Here is a 22,201-nt window from a genome sequence, read left to right as displayed (position 1 = left end):
GTGAGAGGCAACATATTCTACTAATCATTTTTAGTTATTTTTTATTAAGTGTAGGTGTATGAAGTACTAAGGAGGTTATTGTTACAATTTTCGGTTTGGAATTAATCATATCAATGGTGGTAAGTTAGGAGTAACAAGAGCATTACAGGTAAGTTAGAGCGGTCAAATGTTAAGGCTCGAATAATGATTCGTGTTAGAGTTGTGACCAAAATTATGTTAATCCGGTCCCCAAAGTTTTGAAGTGCGACTTTATTTTGTGATTTTCAATTAGGGGCTGGGCTAATAGGCCAGATCCCAGAGCCCACCACTGACCTCGATGGGGGTGCGGAGGCAAACCCCTAGCGGTATGGACCTTACTAAATGTTTTTTATGAAGAATGGGGTGTATGAATCCAAGTTTAAGTGTATTATATTGTGTGTGGTGCCCAAGTTTACATAGGCCATGGCAAAGGCATCGCCTAAGACATAGCCTAAGCACACTGCCTCAAGTAGGCGTTACCATGTGCGGAACATACCTTAACTTGTGGGACACCTTATGCGGTGCACACCTTAATGTTGGCGATTGCTTTTGCATCGCATGCCCAACCGGACACCCTCACGGTTTCAGTTGTGGGATACCTTAGGCTGCGCATACCTTAATATTGGTGATTGCTTATACGCCGCATATATACCTTTGTGCGATAACATGTGCGACGCAAACCATACCGCATAGGCTCACTGTTTCACGTGTGCGATGACTAATGCGATGCACACTTAAACTTGTGCGATAACTTATGCACCACACACCACTCCAAATTCAGCTTAGTGTCCAATTTTTAATCGGATCAACCCGACCCGGATTTCATTCTTTAAATAGGCTCCATACCCTAAATGCCCAAATTCATCCTTATTTCACCCCTAAGCCGTACAAGATTCCTGTTTAACCATTCTATTTGTCCTTCAAGATTATTATTTTCTAAACAATCTCAAGAATTTTCTCCTTCTTTTCTCAATCTTCCATATTTAAGGTAATTTTTACTTTCTTAATCCTTAGGCATTGTGACTTTATGTAGAGTTACTTGATTTCTTGAGGATTATAGATTAAATTCTTGCCATGAATATGTCAAAGAGAGGTTTTGAGCATCTTAGGGAAATAAACATCATTTTTGTAGTAGATACCATTATTGTAGTACTTTGAGCTTTTGCATGTGATTGAATTCTTCATGACTAACGTAGTTTAGTTGTGTGGTCGTTATTTCACAACTTACTTAATGGAACATGATGTTGGTTAAATCGCGTGAAAGTGATGGTGTTTTGTGTATATTGATATGTTGAAGCTCTAAGGCATAACTTTGTTCAAAAATTGTTTCATTGAAGTAAAATTAGTGGAATTAAAGTGAGTGAATTGTATTGTGACTAATGTTGGTGCACCATATCAAAGTGTATGTCGGCAAAGTCTAAGTACCCGACAATAACACTTAATTGGTTTATACTAACAAATTAAGTGTGGGGTGGTGACTTCACCACCTTTAACTTAAATGTAATTGGTTTTATTATGTATGGCTGACATGTATGATGTGATGAATACAAGAAAAATGGCTCCAATGATGATCTCTATGCAGGTGGAATGACTCCTAACATGGATGAGCGGTACTACTAGCCAGGTTCTTTATCTTGTTATTTGTACTGGGATAGTGCTTAGCTTAAGTGTGGGGTGACTGGTTAGTTTGCTACTTGTTTTGTAAGAAAATAAGACCTTCTCCATAGTATACATCTATGACAGGATTAGTTATTTTATTTATTTTGTTTCTTGTTAGACGTTTGTTTTATTTAGTCATAATTAGGTTCTTTTCTCAATGTTGGATGGATGACAACCGTCTTAAGAGACAATTAGTTATTTAATTGCATATAACTATTCTTGTGGATCACATGACATTATAACATAAGTATGTGATAGATCATTACATTTGAAACACCTAGGCTCTAGTTGTGACTCTTGTTGTGATTGTTGGTTTTATTTGAATTCATGTAATTGTTGGGTCGAGAATCAATAATGCTTGTAATTGAGTTGACCATGTTCCATGAGTGTGTAAGACTGTTGTATATTCCTTATTGCAACTGATGCTAGAACTTGCCTGGTGTGTGTGCAAAGTGAAATAAAGATTGTGAGTTTAGGAGATAATTTAGGCATTTCTTTGACAGCCATTGTTCATGCCTTCTTTTGACCTACCTTTTCACATTATCTTAGCTAGCCCTATTGAGCCTTTAGCTTGTTCTATTGCTAGCCTCATGTGCGGCCTAACCCATTTTTGAATAGACCATAATTTAATCCAAAATTTCCTAAGCGCTTTAAGGTAAAATCAATTTGAGATAGGAGTTTGACCATAAGAATAAAAAGGTGAAATTGATGCCCCAAAGGCTAGTTATTGGCGTATGAAATTGATGTGGTTGGGAGTAGCAAAAATTGTTGAAAAAGTTTTAAATTTTATACCGGACATATTACAATGAACCTATTTTGTCCCTGGTCCTTCTTGGACATTGTGCACCTCAACTAACGTAAATCGCTTAAGTTGAGGGTGGCTATCATAGGGGTGCGTAATGTGAAATGGGTGCAAAAAAAAGAAAAAAATATTTGAAAGAGTTGCATACTCCCACCATAGTGTTATTAATTGAGTTTAATGAGATGGGGTGAAAACAAAAGATATGGGTAGATAAAAGTAGTGTAAATTGGTTGTTAGAAATTGGTCTTAGTTGCATAATGTAGTGTATTAAAGCGCTTAGGGAAGATAGTCACTATTTCTGGCCGAAATAGTTCTTACCCATCCTTTAGCCTGCATTAGAACCCGTAAGAGACCTATTTGATCCGAATCTTAGCATTCTGATATTAGTGGAGCATTACACTAAGGGCAAGCATATAGTCATCTGTTGTAATTTGAGAATTCTTTGTGAGAGTGAGCGTAACTTGATTCATGTACCTATTTTGTTAGAAATTGCATGATTGTGAGTGATTATGGGTAACTTTCTTGTTGTGAGGGCACATGGTTGATGAAGGTTGGGTAATTTATATGATGTTTTTGCTTAAATGGTATGCATGAATTTTCCAACTTAATGATTCTATTCTTGAGAGTAGGTTGTCTCTAGTAATGATTCATGAATATAATTTTTATTCATAATTGTTGTATGAGCCTATTTGAGCATCTTATTTTTCCTTTGTAGGTGTTAAGACTTGTGTAGTTTTCATAAATGGATAAGTTGTTCAAGGATGAACAAAGCTTTAAGTGTGGGGTGGTGATCTTCAGTGTATTTATCCGCCTAAGCATCATAGCTTCCCCATATTTTAGCTTAGTTTGAAGAACAAAGTGCCTAGTTTCTTATGTTTTTACTCTACTTCTATGTAATTGAGCTAACCGATGTGACTGGCATAATTTCAGATATTAATGAGGTAGATGGAGACATAATGGGACTATAGAATGCAGATGGCATATAACACAAGAGAAAAGTAGCTTGTTGGACCAAATATGGTAACTAGAAACTATGTCCACTACTAATTTGTCATTTATAATTCGTTCAGGGATTTAGAAGGCAAGTATGAGAGAAAATATTAATAAAAAGACTTGATGCTGAATTTTTATCATTATTCATTATTCTGTATTATTTTGTGAGACGAGAGTGGCGGCTTACTACTAGGAGAGTAACTCAACTTCATCTTCTCCGCCAAGATTGTGTTAACTTTTTGGTATGATGAATATTTGTATTGTGATTTCCGTTTTATTCATGAGTAGCTAAGTTTATTAGTTAGGGTTATGGAAACCTTGTAGCATACAATCTATTACTTTGGGTTTTGAATTCATTATGCATTGATTTGTTTACATCATATTCTCTTCATTTATCTTGAATTTTTGTGGTTGCAAACTTAGAGGATGTGCCTTAAAACACAACTAGTTCAAGAGAAAGGTTATTGTTCGAAAAAAAGGGTAGTGACTAGAAAATAGGATTACCAACCCCTATTTCGTTAATGCCTTAATAGGATTAACTACTTGGAGATTTTGTATTGTTTTTGTAAACACTTTTGATTCGAGAGAACTAAAGTGAATTAGTCCTTGATGGTTGAGAAACACAAGGATTATGTTATTAAATACAATACACTTCTCTATAATCATGATGCATGTATGAATTCATAAAGCTGATAGTTAGAAAGTATTGAAAACTACAAGGTGGATATAACCCTATCTTGCTATTTCTCTGAATTTGAACACTACCACACATACTTTATCTTGTTAAACTGAAACCATTAATTTACGAGCAGAATCAAATACCCCATTTTTATATTACGGAAATGAATGATTAAAAGTCAACTAATCAGCATATAACTTAATTAGACTTTATTCCCTGTGGGATTCGACCCCAACTAAGTTGGGTTCTATATTTGACAGTGACCGCTTATGCTCTCATAAGAGAGGTGTAATTTGGGCGTATCACTCATGTTCTTGTTTCCTTTTTGTACTACCTCTTTTCATATAATGATGTCTATTTATATTGGATTTATTTTATCTATAGTTAGGGGTTTCTTAGATTGGTCCATATACTTTTGTGATCAAACTATATGGGTCTTTCATATCTTTGACCCCGATAAACCCGTATGGGTGTTTGAACCAATGGTGATACCATCTTTGGTATGGTCTTATGGAGAAATAGGTAAAAAGGTATAAAGACCTTTGTGGTTTCGTTGTTCCATGATATTTCTCATAGTTTGATCCTTTGTATATTGTATAATACATTTCTTTTATTGAACACACAGGTCCCTTGGTTGATTTCTAATTTGTGCCTCCTTAGTATGATGATATTAGTGTTAACCCTTATGCAAGCCTTATACTAGAAGGATTTCGTTGTTGCTTGTCCTTCATATGTTTTTTCAAGGTTCAAATTTGAGGACAAATCTTTTTGAAAAAAAAAAGAGGGAAGGACGATACAAGCATGGTTAGCATGAGGAACAATAGAAGGGTCTTCTACATATGGATGATATCTTGTAAACCAAAGGATGCTATGTAGTAACAAATACACAAGGCCATGAGCGATTCAGATTCCATTTGGAAAATTAAGAAGAGCCATTATGGGTTTGTTGACACCTAATTTTTGTCCTTCACGACTAAATTTAATCCTGAGTTTCTTCGGTTTTAAATAATATTGAAATATTTATTTCATCCGAATAAAATTTTTTAAAAATATCTTTTGTACGTAATTTTATTATTTTAAGTAGAGATTATATATTATCGTGTTCAGTTATACAAGATTATATAATTTGATTACTTAAATATTTATTCTATGGAACACTGGATTTTAATTAAGGATTATTTTAAAAATTAATATAATGATTAAAATCTTGATTTTAATATAATTTAGCATCAAAATAACTTATTTGAAAAATATACATTTGATTTTATTAAATCAAGAAGCACGGGATTAAAAGAAGTATTAATTCGTATCGAAGTTTAATTTAATTTAGAAAATCTATTAGATTTGGCCATAATTGAAATCAATTTGGCCATAATTGCAATGCAATCCGTCAATTGATTTTTAATTTAGTCAAAATTAAATAAATATGGCTAACTATTAAATCCCAATTGGGGTTATATTTTAAATAACCCCAAAAACTCTCATAACTTCTACCTAATTCCCACCAAAAAATAATTTTAAATTGTACTATATTGTTCTATTTCCCGCCAACTTTGTCCTTTCTCGATTTTGAAATTGAAAAGTTGTACAACATTGTACAAATTCCTCCCACATTATCTTCCACCTCATCTTATCTTTAATTTTAAAATTCCAAAAATTCCCCTTAATTGCTTTTTCTCCCACATTGGTGGATGATAAGAAATAAATCATCATCCTTTCCTATAAATACTTTTCTCCCACATTGGTGGAAGAGAGAAAATAAAACCCCGTTCTCTCCTATAAATACTACCACTACTTTAGTAGAAAAAAGGAAGGAAAAGTTAAAAAAAAAAGGCCAGAAAGGTGAAAAAATTCTTTCGAGCAAAATAGTTATTTTTATTTAGTAAAAATTTTTGTCTCATAGAGTTGGTCGGTTAATCAAAATTTTCAAGTTACCGGCGACGTTTTTCGATGGTGGTTGATTCCGACGAAGCTCGTAGTCTCGTTTTGCTGCCCCCAAAAAGGTAAACACACCTTTCATTTTTTTAAAAAAAATTATTATCATTTTCTTCTTCGTCTTTTTCTTTTTCGTAGTTCGAAGTTATAATTTTGTTTACTGGAATTGTTTGTTGTAGATGGCCTTGAGAGCCATAGGTCATTGTGGTATTGATATTTTAATTATTTTCATGTTCATGATATAAAAATGAGCCAGCAATAGTTGTACATGCCTTTTTTTACTTTATTCTTTGATAATTATAGATAAAGTTTCAATCTTTTCTTAAAAGATGTACTTATGTTTTGTTTAAACTCGTTGTTGGTGGATATATTTGTTTTTAGCATGTAGAATTATTTTCTTTTTGTTAAAAAAAATAGTTAATAATGATTGTTTTGCCTTTTCACCTTATTCTTTGATTATTTTAGATAAAATTTAGATCTTTGCTTGAAAAACATACTCATGTCTTGTTTAAACTCATTGTTGGTGGATATGTTTGTTTTTAGTAGGTAAAGTTATTTTCTTTATGTTGAAAAGAATAGTTAATATTGATTGTTTTGCCTTTTGACCTTATTGTTAGATTGTTATGTATAAAGTTATGATCTTTGCTCAAAAGACGAACTCATGCCTTATTTAAATTCATTGTTGGCAGATATGTTTGTTTTAGCATGTAAGTTGTTTCTTTTATGTTGGAAATTTTTTTATTATTATTTGTTTCACCTAGATAAAAATAGTAATTAGTTAAGTCAAGAATTTGTCATTTGCTTGCTAATTATTTTAATGGATTTCAAAATCTTCATATAAGAGATGAAGTGCTAGCTTTATTTTCCATCCAAGATATTTATTTCTCTTTTGTTCGCATGTTGTCTTTTCAAAATGAAGAGAAAGTTTGGACTTTTGTGGCTAAATAAAATTATTTGGATACTTTTGACTCATGCATAATATGATTGTTGAACGACATTTCACTTTTAGAGATGCTAAACTTTTGTTCTTATTTTCTTACTTTGGATTGTTATATGTGCTCTTTGTGTGTGTAAAGACTTTATTCATGTCTCTCTTTTATTCATAATATCAAAAGAGAATCAACGATGTCTTAGAAATAAAAATCATAGATCGTTACAAGTTTTTTCATAAAATTTTGGTTGTAATTTAGATGTATGAATTTTTGTTAATGTCGCCTTAATTGAAATTTAAAGATTCTATTTCTTGAAAAGTTTACATTTATTTTTTATTGTTATATGGATTAGTGTCTATGTTTTTTTAATTTTAAAAGTCATGAGTACTTTCCTTGTTGCCTCATCCCTTTACTTTTGCAAGCTTATGTTGTTTGTCTCTCACATTAATTCATTGAATATGACCTTCTCCCTTTTACTTTTATTCATTCTTATATGAACATAAATCATGAGGCATGTAACTGGGCGTTTTTCTTTTGTATTTTATTTGTTGACTCTCATTCTTGTGCAAGTGTACTTATCATTGTCATTCAAAAATTGGTTCTTGATATTTTCTTTTGCTTTGAATATGTCACTTTTATGCCTTGAACGTATATTAATTTCTATATCTTTTCTTTGCATGCAAAAAATGCCTCGAGTCCAAATAAACTCCTCTCCTCTTGCATTTCGTAATGGGCCAATGAGGTCTACCTCTTCTAGTCAAGTTTTTAGTTTAAACCCAAGGTCGACTACATGGCGTGCGAGTTCTAGAAGATAGATGAAGAAGGAAAATGTGTCAAAACCCATTGATGAGGTCGCTAAGAAACTTGAGAAGTCTCTATTTTTATTATTGTCTTCTTTTTACTTGGTCATTTATTTATTCATTTATTTGGGGCCTCGAAGCCAAGGTTGTATTCTAATATAGTTGAAGCAGATTGTAGGCGAAAAAGGGCTCGAAAATATAGATTAGGACAGGTGATGATAACCCGAAAGCCCAAATTAGTTTAGGACAGGTTTATTGTTTTAGGCCTAACGGCTTACATCTCCTAATTTCTCCCTTTCCCTATTTATGTGCTTATTTTGCTTTTCAATTACTTAGACTTGGTTAAATCCCCTGCTAAGTCATCAAAATTTATTTTTTATACAAATATTTTTCTAAAATCACTTTCTTTTCAAAAAAACTTCTTCTTCTTTATTCAAAGATAGTCAAAAGATGTTTTCAAACAATTCGAATAACCGCAAGTTAGCGGACATTTTAGGTGCCTTAAATCTTCCTAAAACGTTAATAGGAACCGCTTACTCAGACTCTTTAAATTTTAAATGATTTTACTATTTTTGATCGTTTAAAGTATCTTATAAAGGCTTCTTAATTCCATTTTAAAATTAAGTAGCGATTCTCTTAGGTCAAAATTTTTGCAAAACAGAAATGGTGACTCTGCTGGGGATATTTAACTAGGTTCTAACTAAATGTTTGATTTCATATTTTGTTTAACTGTTTACGTATTTATATATTTCAATTTTTGAGGTATTTAATTATTGCATATTATAGCATAATCCTGCATTGATTTATTAAATTATTTTGGATTTTCGTGGATGTCCTTGCCCTTGTTGTTCAATTCCAATTAAGGTGCTGGAAATACGACGGTTTATTAGCACGTGAGTATTCTGGTGGCTTTTCATATTTTTAAACCCAAGTTGTCCGCCTGGAAACATGGTTCAAGCCCACTCTAGGCACCTAGGATAGAGCAAAACCAAAACCTTATTTCCCATTAGAAAACCTGCCCTGCGTCTATTGATCCCGAGTCAATTACATATGAATCATATTTATGTGTTGAAGAAATATATGTTTATTTAGTCCAATCCATCATCCTTTGGGGGGTGGGAGAAAGCTTGGTTTGCTTACTTTCGTGTAAGGATGCCTCAATCATACACTAATTGACAGAGGAATTGAAGCAAGCCAAGCAAGCAATTGATCAATCTGGACGGTTGCATCTAAGGAACAACTATACATAAATCGTTTAGTCATCAATAGATCTCTCCAATGAAAAAAAGTGGATAAATCTAAGTGGGAGAAGGCCGATAGAAAAGCATTCAGGAACTAGTATTTCCTATTCTCTGCGCGAGATATTATTCTTTTTCTCATGTTATTTTCTCTTTCCCTAAAGATTGTATCCCTTTTTGTACAACTTTTGTTGACATTTATGTAATTTATGTATACCTATGAATGTTTTTGGGAATAATGGATTGTCTTTAAAAAGGTGTATATTTTCTTCAACATTCGTTAGGCCTAAACCCTTGGATCAAAAGGGTCACCCAATTAGGATGCACGTTTATTATACTATACTTGTGTAATATAACTGTTTATATGCTTATACGTGTTATGTTGATTCGAATCAAAGGCGAACTGATCCAATCCCATTTTCCATATAACAAATCTAGGCAGAAATACTACTATACAAAAGTCCGACCAAATGTACTCCAAGTCTCCAAAGTTTCTCAGAAAAGTCCGCATTCATTCTTAAAAGTTCAAAAATGATCGCAACCATTTTTGGAAAGTTGACTTTAGAATTAAAAAAAACCATTATAGTTAGAACTATGTAAGGCCTGATTTCTCCTCCCGTGAGATATGTAGGCAGCCTTTCGACCCGGCCTCTATCTTCAAAAACTTTGTTGTCCTCCACTTTGTTGAAGGAAGAAGAAGAGTTGAACCTTCCTGATAAATTCCACCTATCCATATTAATGAGAAAAATCTTGTTCATTGAAATTCTTGAGTCATCATTACTTCATGGATAATTCTCATGAGATAAAAAACAACTTTATGTGTTTACTTCCTACCTTATCTTCTTGCTTTAATTATCACTAACAGAATATAACACGTCAGTGTTTGAGTTGTTTTTACTTTGTAGGTAATAGAAACTACTCTGTGTTGGCACAAAATGACCCTACTTCACCAGATCAAAATGAATAAGAGATCCCCTCTTTGACTATAGCTTTGTTATAGGAAAAGAAAAATGACTTATATTAAAATAGGACTCTAACAATCATTTTTCAAACTTGTAAGCGATGGTATCGAGGATGGAATAAGGAAAAATGTTAGGAAAGAATTTTCCAAGACAACCGAAATTATGGAAGAATAATTGAAGGAAACATTGTTGAATTGTACCTCCACTCCACTCATGACTCATCGCCCATCGTATAACAATAACTTGAAACCTTCCATTGTCATGTCATATCAAGAAGTAAGATAATGATAGCCTAGAATATTCAATAGAAAAGTGAAAGAGTTCAAGAATAAAAGAAGCCTAATCTAGAAGAAACTGGGGTGGTTGACTAGGAAGGCGATGACTAAAGGAATTAGGCATTTGATCCTTCATTCTATTAAGACAAATGTAATGCAAATGTCATGTCATCCATAGAAGTGCTTATTTATATCCTAGTAAGATGGATAAGACTATTTTAGGGCCATTATGAGTTTATGTACAAACTACGTTTGACCTGAATTCCCAAGAAAGGGATACGTAGGCGGCCTATTTCGGGTTCGATCAACCCCTTAAGAAAATTATCCTTTCCTTTTATGTACGCACTATGTTTGACATGAATCCTAAGAAAGGGATATGTAGGAAACCTATGTCGGCTTTGGTCAACCCTTAGGAAAATTATCCTTTTCTTTTATGTACGAGCTACGTTTGAACTAAATTCCTAAGAAAGGAATACGTAGATGGCCTATGCCGGCTTCGGTCAACCCCTTAGGAAAATTATCCTTTCCTTTAATGTAAGAACTACATTTGACCTAAATTCCTAAGAAAGGGATACGTAGGTGACCTATGTCAACTTCAGTCAACCCTTTAGGAAAATTTATCCTTTCCTTTCATGTATGAACTACGTGATGCTATGAATTCCTAAAAAGGGATACATAGGTGCCCTATGTCGGATTCGGTCAACCCATTAGGTTTTTCTATATATTCTTAGCATAGTCCTGAACTATGTTTGACCTGATTTTTGCTTTAATGGAATACGTAGGTTCCCCAATAGCTTGGTCATGTAACACCAGGAAATGGAAACTGGGGCAGAATTATCAAGAAGGAATCTCAAAAATTCACAAGAAAAAAAATCATCATCTAACAAAGAGAACGAAGACCAATAAAGACTTTGGATCCTCTCAAGCTGATATCATCTTAAACAACTTTAAAATAGGGCAAAAATTTGGAGGAAGGCCTCAAAATTTCCACCAAACACCTGAATATATTTCAAATTCCCCAGCACTAGAGGTCTAAGTCAAACTTTAGAAGTCACCAGCTGCGACAAAATCTAGGAAGACTCAATCTTCGGCTATGACAAAACTATTTGAGTAACCCTCCAATAATGATGATGAGTTTTGAAAATTCTCCATCGCGTATAGTCAAAACCAAGATAAAGACGTCCATCGGGCTTATACATGACATGACTAGCAGGGATTTGCTAAAGCTTTTATAGAATTTTTTGAAACTATTTCCTAAAATTAAGACTACTTTCAAAAATCTATAAAAATACTTTACTTCATAACTGCCTAGGCATCTATTGGGTTAGGGAGTCAGAGGTGGAATTCCCAACATAAAGGAGTACCCAAAAGATGGCGAGGAGCAAACCAAGGATCGAAGAAGGTCAACATGGAGTAGTTTTACTTAAAACTAATCAATTTTTTGTCGATGTAGGGATCAATACACAAAGATAAAAAAACTTTTTCACAAAACTCCCAAGCAAGTTGTCAGCCACTCCAAAGCATAAAATGCTCAAGAACGGTATTTTTGGATAGCCCCAAAGACGGGTTTAATACCTATTTATCAAGGACCTTTTGAATTGTCTATGTCATTTCTTGAGACCATGAAGAATGAACAAAGGCGCCTTATCTTCTTTATGAATATTGTATTTAGAATTTTTCTAGAAAATAGTCTCTTGTGAAAGAGACTTTGTGTCTACTAAATATTTACCTTGAGCGCAGGTACATTCAAGGGAGTTGGCATAATAAATACAATAATCAAAGGATCACTCAATAGCAGGAAGAGTATAAAGTCATCCTCAAAATTTTCCTTGAAGCGAAGCAAACAGTATTTGAGTAATCCCCAAACAAAGGTTTTGCCCCATTTACTTGCATCTGGTGGATTTGCTATTTAATCATTTCTTCAAAAAGAGATGATTAATAGTAGAATAATCCATTCAAATTATGATGCTCAGTATTTGTCATAAAGCTGGACTTTGGTCGCCAATGAGAGCAACATTGTGTCTACTAATTGTCTACCTTGAGTACAGGTACATATAGAAAACAAAAAGAAGACAAATGAACTCAGCTATTTTTAAATCACCGGAAAAACTATTTCATATCATCTTTTTGCTGAGTGGGCAATGTATCTAATATTGTTGACACGTGAAATATCATACGCTAGCATCAAGGATATTATCATCATTGATATCTGTTAACACATGAGATACCTTACACTAGAGTCGAGGATATCATCATCATCATCTAATATCTATTGACATACGATATATCATACGATGTAGTCAAGGATATAATCATCATCAATATTTGTTGACACATGAGATATCATACATTGGCGTCAAGGATATCATCATCATCAATATCTGTTGACACATAAGATATCATACACTGGTATCGAGGATATCATCATCATCAATATTACTTGACACGTGAAATATCATATGCTGGCGTTGAGGATACCATTATCTAATATTTGTTGACACGCGAGATATCATATGCTAGCATCGAGGATATCATTATCTAATAACTATTGATACATGAGATATCATATGCTAGCATCGAGGATATCATTAACATCTGATATCTATTGATATGTGAGATATCACATATTGGCATCGAGGATATCATTAGTATTAAATATCTGATAATGTGTGAGATATCATACTCTGGCGTCGAGGGTATCATCTATATTAAATATCTAATGACGCATGAGATATCACCTTCTAACATCGAGGATATCATCTATATTAAATATCTAATGACGAGCAAGATATCATATGCTGGCGTTGAGGGTATCATCTACATTAAATATCTAATGATGTGCGAGAATCATATGCTGGCATCAAGGGTATCATCTGCATTAAATATCTGATGATGCACGAGATATCGCACGCTGGCATCGAAGGTATCATCTGCATTAAATATCTGATGACGCATGAGATATTCTATGCTGGTATCAAGAGTATCATCTGCATTAAATATTTGATGATGTGTGAGATATCATACACTGAAATTGAGGGTATCATCTACATTAAATATCTGATAACACACGAGATATCATATGTTGATATCGAGGGAATCATCTACATTAAATATCTAATGACGTGTGAGATATCATACGCTGGCATCGAGGATATCATCTACATTAAATATCGGATGACACGCGAGATATCATATGTTGGCATCAAGGATATCATCAGTATCTAATATCTGTTGACAAGTGAGATAGCATACACTGTCATAAAGGATATTATCAGCATCTAATATCTATTAACACATGAGATAGCATACAGTGATATTGAGAATATCTCATCATTTTATGAATCAGAATCTGAATGTATCAAAATCATATAATTCAAAAGGGCGTCTTTAAGTCGCCATCTGAAAGCGAACGACATATGAGATTTCCTTGAAATTGACAATTTGAGGATCATCTATAAGTCATATTATTTGAAAAAGGATAGTGTGTAAGATTACCTCTAAGCTGATAATTCATAGGTCATCTGTAAGTCACAACAACATCCTAACTAGATAGTGTGTAAGGTTGCCCAAAAAATGATAGTCCGAAGCTAATCCATAAGTCGCAATTAAATCCTTACCAGAGACTATGCGAGATTATCAAATTGATAAATCCAAGGGTTCTCTATAAGTCACGTCATATCCAAGATTAATTATGTGTAGGATTACCCAAAGAATACCAATTTGAGAGATATTTATAAGCCATATTGTATCCAAGGTCGTATGATGTGCAGGAATACCTGAGAACTAGCGATTGAAGGGATATCTGTAAGCCATCTCTTATCCATAGTAAGATAATGTGTGGGATTACCTAAGGGCTATTTAAAGGATATCTGTAATTCGCCTCGTATCCAACATCAAATAATGCATAAGATTATCCAAAGATTGATAATTTGAGGAAAATCTATAATTCGTATCGATACAAAAGATGCGCAAGACTTACGTGAGATCATATGCAAATAACTATCATTAATAACTAGAAAGGTTATCATTCCACAAGTACTATAGGTTTCTTAAAAGAGTTACCGCATCAATATAAGATTACACGGCCGTAGGGACAGTTTTGCATAAAGTGCTATCGGTATCCAAAAGGGCCTCCCCACTTTGAAGACATATTCAATCGACAAAGAAGCTAATTATGCAACAACTAAGAGGTTTTCTGTGTCATTTATTGCAAGTTATTTCTTTCCAAACCAGTACATGAAAGGACGACTTAGCTTTTCAGGTGACAACTTACGTGGAGATATGGTAAACACTATATACCTCTTTCGCGAATTATGCTTAGGTTTAACAATTTTTGTTTGAGACATTGGTGAGAACATCTGAGAGGATGAAAATATCAAATAAAAACCATAGGGGTGGATGACTCTATATAGGACATAACACAACATTGAACACTTTCTTAGTAGAAAAACGGGATGTAGTCTGGAGAGGGACGTCAAAATCATTGGACGCGATCGCCACCACCAATAAAACCATACCCCTGTTAGAAGACATGTGGTTATTTTGGGATATTTCAGTTTTAGCTTCACCTTCGGGACATTTCTAAACTCATATCGAAGGTAACCTTCCCTTTCTTTCAAATTCGAGTGATAGGAAACCTAGAGTTTTGGAAATTATATCCAGATAAATTCTTACCTATAGATGTGAAGAGCTCCACATTCATGGTTAAGAGGTTACAAGCCTTTTTTTCATAACTCGAATAACTTGTCATTCATCCCGGGCCAAAGATCGTCTAAAATAAAAGGTTGTCTTTTCTATCGATTGAGTCACACTACAAGTAGTCTAATTCTTTGAGTCTCAGAGACATGTAGGTTGGGATATTTGTTGAAAAATCAACTGTATTCCAACCTCTCCCCAAATCCATTTATTCTCTAGCTTTTCGGTGCTATCAAAAACTCCAAAATCAAGATAGCTGGTGAATTTTTTTAAAATTAAGCTTTATGAACTAGAAGTGGACTGAATTCTTATATAACCTAAGATATGTAGGAAACCTGATACCAAGGTCCGGCCATAACTCTATAAAACATGTGAGAAAGTTTACCTCTTTCATATTTGAATTTATGGTCGGACAAAAATTAGGAGTGTCAACCTTTATTTGCCCAGGGTTACTTGTATCCACCATACCCAAAGGGAGGGGACAGTTGTTGACACCTAATCTTTGTCCTCCACAACTAAATTTGAGCCTGAGTTTCTTCGATTTTTAATAAAATTGAATGATTTATTTCATCTGAATAAAAAATTTTCAAAATATTTTTTGAACATAATTTTGTCATTTTAAGTAGCGATTATATATTATCATGTTCAGTTATATGAGATTAAATAATTTTATTACTTAAATATTTATTCTGTGAAATATTAGATTTTTATCAAGAATTATTTTAAAAATAAATATAATGATTAAAATTTTGATTTTAATATAATTTATCATCAAAATAATTTATTTGGATAAATATGCATTTGATTTTATAAAATCAAGAAGCTCAGGATTAAAAGAAGTATTAATTTGTATCAATTTTTAAATTAATTTAGCCAATATATTAGATTTGGCCATAATTGAAATCAAATTGGCCCTAATTGTAATGCAATCCGTCAATTGATTTTTAATTTGGTCAAAATTAAATAAATATGGCTAAATTTTAAATCCCAATTGGGGCAATATTTTAAATAATCCCCAAATTCCCAAAACCTCTCATAACTTCTACCTAATTCCCACCAAAAAATAATTTCAAATTGTACTATATTGTACTATTTCCTCCAACTTTGTAATTTCTCAATTTTTAAATTCAAAAGTTGTACTACATTATACAATTTCCTCCCACATTACCTTCCACCTCACCTTATCTTCAATTTTAAAATTTTCTCCTATAAATACTACAACTTCTTTGGTAGAAAAGGGGTGGAAAAGTAAAAAAAAAAAGTCTAGAAAGGTGAAAAAAATCCTTTTGAGTAAAATAGTTATTTTTATTTAGTAAAAATTTTTGTTTCACAGAGTTGGTCAGCTAATCAAAATTTTCTAGTTGCCGACGATGTTTTTTGGTGGTGGTTGATTTCGACGAAGCTCGTAATCTCATTTCGCTACCCCCAAAAAGGTAAACACACCTTTCCTTTTTTTGGTTTTGTTATCATTTTCTTCTTCTTCTTTTCTTCTTCGTAGTTTGTAGTTATAATTTTATTTGCTTGGATTATTTGCTATTGGTGACCTTGAAGGCCATAGGATGTTTTGGTACCGATATTTTAATTATTTTTATGTTCATGATATAAAAATGACCTAGCAATAGTTGTACGTGCCTTGTTTTACTTAATTCTTTAATTATTATAGATAAAGTTTCAATATTTGCTTAAAAGATGTACTTATACTTTGTTTAAACTCATTGTTGGTGGATATATTTATTTTTAGCATGTAAAGTTATTTTCTTTTTGTTGAAAAAAATAGTTAATATTGATTGTTTCGCCTTTTCACCTTATTCTTTGATTATTTTGGATAAAGTTTAGATCTTTTGTTTGAAAAACATACTCAGGTCTTATTTAAACTCATTGTTGGTGGATATGTTTATTTTTAGCATGTAAAGTTATTTTCTTTATGTTTAAAAGAATATTTAATATTGATTGATTTGTCTTTTGACCTTGTTCTTTGATTATTTTGGATAAAGTTTAGATTTTTGCTTGAAAAACATACCCATGTCTTGTTTAAAGTCATTGTTGGTAGATATGTTTATTTTTAGCATGTAAAGTTATTTTCTTTATATTGAAAAGAATAGTTAATATTGATTGTTTTGTTTTTTTACTTTATTCTTTGAATGTTATGTATAAAGTTTTGATCTTTGCTCAAAAGACGTAATCATGCCTTGTTTAAATTCATTGTTGGCGGATATGTTTGTTTTAGCATGTAAAGTTGTTTTTTTTATGTTGAAAAAATTGTTATTATTGTTTGTTTCGCCTAGATAAAAATAGTAATTAGTTAAGTCAAGAATTTATCATTTGCTTGCTAATAATTTTAATGAATTTCAAAATCCTCATCTAAGAGAAGAAGTGTTACCTTTATTTTCCATCCAAGATGTTTGTTTTTCTTTTGCTCGCATGTTGTCTTATCAAAATGATGAGAAAGTTTGGACTTTTGTGGCTAAATAGAATTATTTGGATATTTTTGACTCATGCATAATATGATTGTTGAATGATATTTCACATTTAGAGATGCTAAACTTTTATTCTTATTCTCTTACTTTGGATTATTGTATGTGCTCTGTGTGTGTAAAGACTTGACTCATGTCTGTCTTTTATTCATCATATCAAAAGAGTACCAACGATGTCTTAGAAATATAAATCTTAGGTCGTTACACGTTTTTCATAAAATTTAAGTTGTATGAATTTTCATTAATGTCGCCTTAATTGAAATTTAAAGATTCTATTTCTTGAAAATTTAACCTTTATTTTCTTTTGTTATATGGATTAGTGTCTATGTTTGTTAAATTTTAGAAGTCATGAGTATTTTCCTTGTTGCCTCATCCCTTTACTTTTGCAAGCTTACAATGCTTGTTTCTCGCATTAATTCGTTGAATATGACCTTCTTTCTTTTACCTTTATTCATTCTTATATGATCATAAATCATGATGCATGTAAGTGGGTGTCTTTGTTTTGCATTTTATTTGTTGACTCTCATTCTTGTACAAGTTTGCTTATCATTGTCATTCAAAAATTGGTTCTTGATATTTTACTTTTCTTTGAAATATGTCACTTTTACGCCTTAAACGTATATTAATTTCTTTATCTTCTCTTTGCATGCAAAAAATGTCTCGAGTTCAAATGGACTCCTCTTCTCTTGTATTTCATAATGGGCCAATGAGGTCCACCTCTTCGAGTCAAGTTCGAAGTTTAAACCCAAGATTGACTACAGGGCATGCTAGTGCTAGAAGATAGATGAAGAAGGAAAATGGGTCAAAACCCATTGATGAGGTCGCTAAGAGACTTGAAAATTCTCAATTCTCATTATTGTCTTCTTTTTGCTTAGTCATTTATTTTTTCTTTTATTTGGAGCTCGAAGCCAAGGTTGTATTGTAATAAAGGTGAAGCAGATTGTGGACCAAAAAGGCCTCAAAAATATAGATTAGGAAAGGTGATAATGGGCCGAAAGCCCAAATCAGTTTATGGCAGATTTATTGGTTTAGGCCTAACGGCTTAAATCTTTTAGTTTCTCTCTTTACCATTTTATGTGCTTATTTTTCTTTTTATTTGCTTAGAATTGGTTAAATCCTATGCTAATTCATCAAAATTTATTTTTTATACAAATCTTTTCCTAAAATCACTTTCTTTTAAAAAAAAAACCATCTTCTTCTTTATTCAAAGATAGTCAAATGATGTTTTCAAACAGTCTGGATAACCGTAAGTTAGCAGATGTTTTAGGTGCCTTAAAGCTTCCTAAAATGTTAATACGAACCGCTTACTAAGACTCTTTAAATTTTAAGCGATTTTACTATTTTGGATTGTTTAAAGTATCTTATAAAGGTTTCTTAATTCCGTTTCAAAATTAAGTGGCGACTCTCTTCAGTCAAAATTTTCTCAAAATAGGGTTATTTCCTAAATATCCACTTTTAGGCTATTTTTTTATAATAGGCTATTTGTGTGAAGGCAAGAAGTATAAATAGTTATCTTACCCATTTTTAATCCTTAGACTTTAATGAACAGAAAATTAAACTCCTTCAGAGTGCAGGGTAGAATCCCTTTAGTGTAGCCACAGTGTTAGTGAGATTAGTGATGGGTGGATTCCCATTGTTGATCTAAAACTTCTTGACTTTGGTTTTACTAAGAGTTAATCATTTGTGGATTCAAATCGGGTTTCTCTATTCTAATTGAAATCAAGTTTTTTCTTCCTTGGTTAATTGATTCAATTAACCCTTATTTCTTTTGTTCTCAACTTCTTATAATTATCATATCTTATTTATCCACTATCTTTATTTTTGTTGTTGATTTTTTGCATTTTATTTGATTTTAGTCACTTGATTGAGATCATTATTAGGTACCCCCAATATTATCCTTATCTGTATCATTGTCAATTTAGTAGGCTCGTTCAGGTAGTGCTAAAGATTCAGAAGCAGGTAAACTTTGTTATAGTGATATCAGTGAGTAAAGTAGTGGTCAAAAAAGAGGGTCAATAGTCTGGAATTTTTTGTTGAGGTAGCCATTATGGATCAACCAGATCCTTCTCAATTGAGTCGAATTTTTGGAAATGTTATAATTATGGTATTATGGGCCATTTTTCTAGAGAGTGTCCTCAACGTAGGGTGATTGATCCTTCAATATAGAGTGCTTAACCAATCAAATCAGTACCGCCTGCATCTAAGAGTGGCACATGATCATGTGGATGGTCCTCAGAGTTCAGAGAAGGTCCTTAGATAGGTTGGATAGGCATTCAATCCTAAGTTGAATAAGATCACGTATATATTATGCCTAGTAGTCTAGAAGCTAAGGCTTCAAATGTTGTTTTCACATCTATGATTTCATTATGTCATTTTCCAGTTTCTATTTTATTTGATCTAGGATCCGCATATCCATATGTATCCTACTTATTATACACCATGGTTAGGATTTTTTAGGGAGCCACTATATATGTCTTTACATGTAGCTACTCTTTTAGATTAGGTTTATAATAATTTTTATGACAATTCAATAGTATCAAGCTAACCTTATTTTTTAGACGTGGTTGACTTTGAAGTGATTCTAGTCATGGACCGGTTATCCCCCTATTATATGGTCTTGGATTTCTTTGCCAAGACTGTTACCTATCCATGTATAGCATACCCTAGGTTGTGTAGCAGGGTTTTTTTTAGCTACAAATCAATTGAGATTATTTCTTATATATAGCCTAGGAGATTGGTATTTAAGGGTTGTCAGTCATACCTTTCTTCTGATTATGGTATTAGCATGAAAAGTCCTATACTTGACCTTGTTCTGGTAGTCTATGAGTTTTATGATATCTTTCCAACTGACCTACCTGTCCCTTCTCTTAAAAGTGATATTGAGTTTGCTATAGAGTATAAATTGGGCACCAGACCTATTTCTATAACATCTTACGTATAGCTCCTGTCGAGCTAAAGGAGATAAATACTTGGATAGGATCTTTTGTGTAAGGGATTTAATAGGTCGGGTTCCTAATCTTGGAGTGTTCCTGTTATGTTTATGTAGAGAAATAATGGTTCTATGCTTATATGTTTTCATTACAGACAGCTGAATAAGGTAACAGTGAAGAATAAATATCCTATACCTTGTATCGATGATCGATTTTTCAAGCTTTAGGGTGCGACGGTGTTTTCTAAGATATAATTAAGGCTTGGCTACCATTAGTTGAGGATTCGAGTAGAGGACATCCCTAAGACAACCTTCAGGACTCTTTATGACCATTATGAGTTCCTGTTAATGTCTTTAGGTTGACCAATGCCACAACAATGTTCATGCACTTGATAAACCATATTTTATGACTTAGTTGGACTCATTTATGATAGTATTCATTAATGAAATACTTGTCTATTTGAGGAGTAGTGAGGAGCACATGCAATATTAGATTATTATGGTCCACACTTTGAGCGATCATAGGTTTTTTGCCAAATTCTCAAAGTGAAAATTTTATCTTGAGTCTTTATCTTTCTTGGGTCACTTAGTTTCCAATGATGGGATTATAATGGTCCCAGAAAAGAATGAGGTCATTCGTGATTAGGCTAGGCCTACGTCTTTGACTAAATTCATAATTTTATCGAGTTGGAAGGTACTATAGGTGGTTCATCAAGATATTTGCTACTACTACAATGCCTATGACTAGATTAACTACAAAAGACGTTCCATTTTAGTTCTCTGATGGCTATGAGGTGAGCTTTCAAAAGTTCAAGTACTTGCTGGCTTTAAATCCTATTATGGCTTTTCCAATTAAGGGAAAGGGATTTACTATATATTGTGATGCTTGTGGTGTTAGTTTAGGGTGTTTTATGATGCAGAAACATTGTGTTATCGCATATGATTTGAGACAATTGAACGTTCATGAGTGCAACTACCCTAATCATTACTTGGATTGGCATTGGTAGTCTTTGCGCTTAAGATTTGGTGTCATTACTTGTATGGCATTTTCTATGAGATTTTAACTGACCACCATAGTTTTCAATACATTATGACATAGAGGAAGCTTAATTCAAGACAACATATGAAATTAAGTTATTAAAGGACTATGACCTCTCTATTCTATACCAATGGGGCAAGGCAAACGTGGTAACAGAGACCTTGAGCTGGCAGGAAGTGAATATGGGTATCTTGGGTATTATTTTAGTTTCCGGAGTGACAATTGGTGTTGGACATCAACATGATGCTTTTTCTTGATATTTTAGACACTAGGAGAATTCATGCTATTAATAAGGCTAGGTCTACCTTGTTGGAGCTGATTTAGGGTTGGTAGTTTGATGATAGTAGTCTTTATGGCATTTGAGATCAGGTGTTGAGGAGTGACTCAAGGAGAGATACCTTAGATTTTGGGGGCATTTTGAGATTGGACAGTTGCATTTGTATTCTAATGGAAGGAGACTTGATTCACTTGATACTTCAGGAGGCCCATAGCTCTAGATATTTAATTCACCTTGGGACATCTAATATATATAGAGATTTGAGGTAGCATTACTAGTGTAGTGATATTTGAAGAGATGTAGCTGACATTGTGGCTCGGTGCTTGTGTTGTCAGTATGTGAAGACCAAGCATTTGAGACCTAGTGAATTGATTCAAAGGTTACACATTCCTGAGTGAAATCGGTGGACTTGGTCAATCAATCTACGGTGAACCAAATGTCATAAGAACCACAAGCAGTCCAAGGCAAACAACTCACGAAGTTATCATACATAT

The sequence above is a fragment of the Capsicum annuum genome, chromosome 7, assembly GCF_002878395.1.
Source record: "Capsicum annuum cultivar UCD-10X-F1 chromosome 7, UCD10Xv1.1, whole genome shotgun sequence".
Taxonomy (NCBI): domain Eukaryota; kingdom Viridiplantae; phylum Streptophyta; class Magnoliopsida; order Solanales; family Solanaceae; genus Capsicum; species Capsicum annuum.
The sequence above is the reverse complement of the archived record's forward strand: the minus strand, read 5'-3'. Positions refer to the sequence as shown.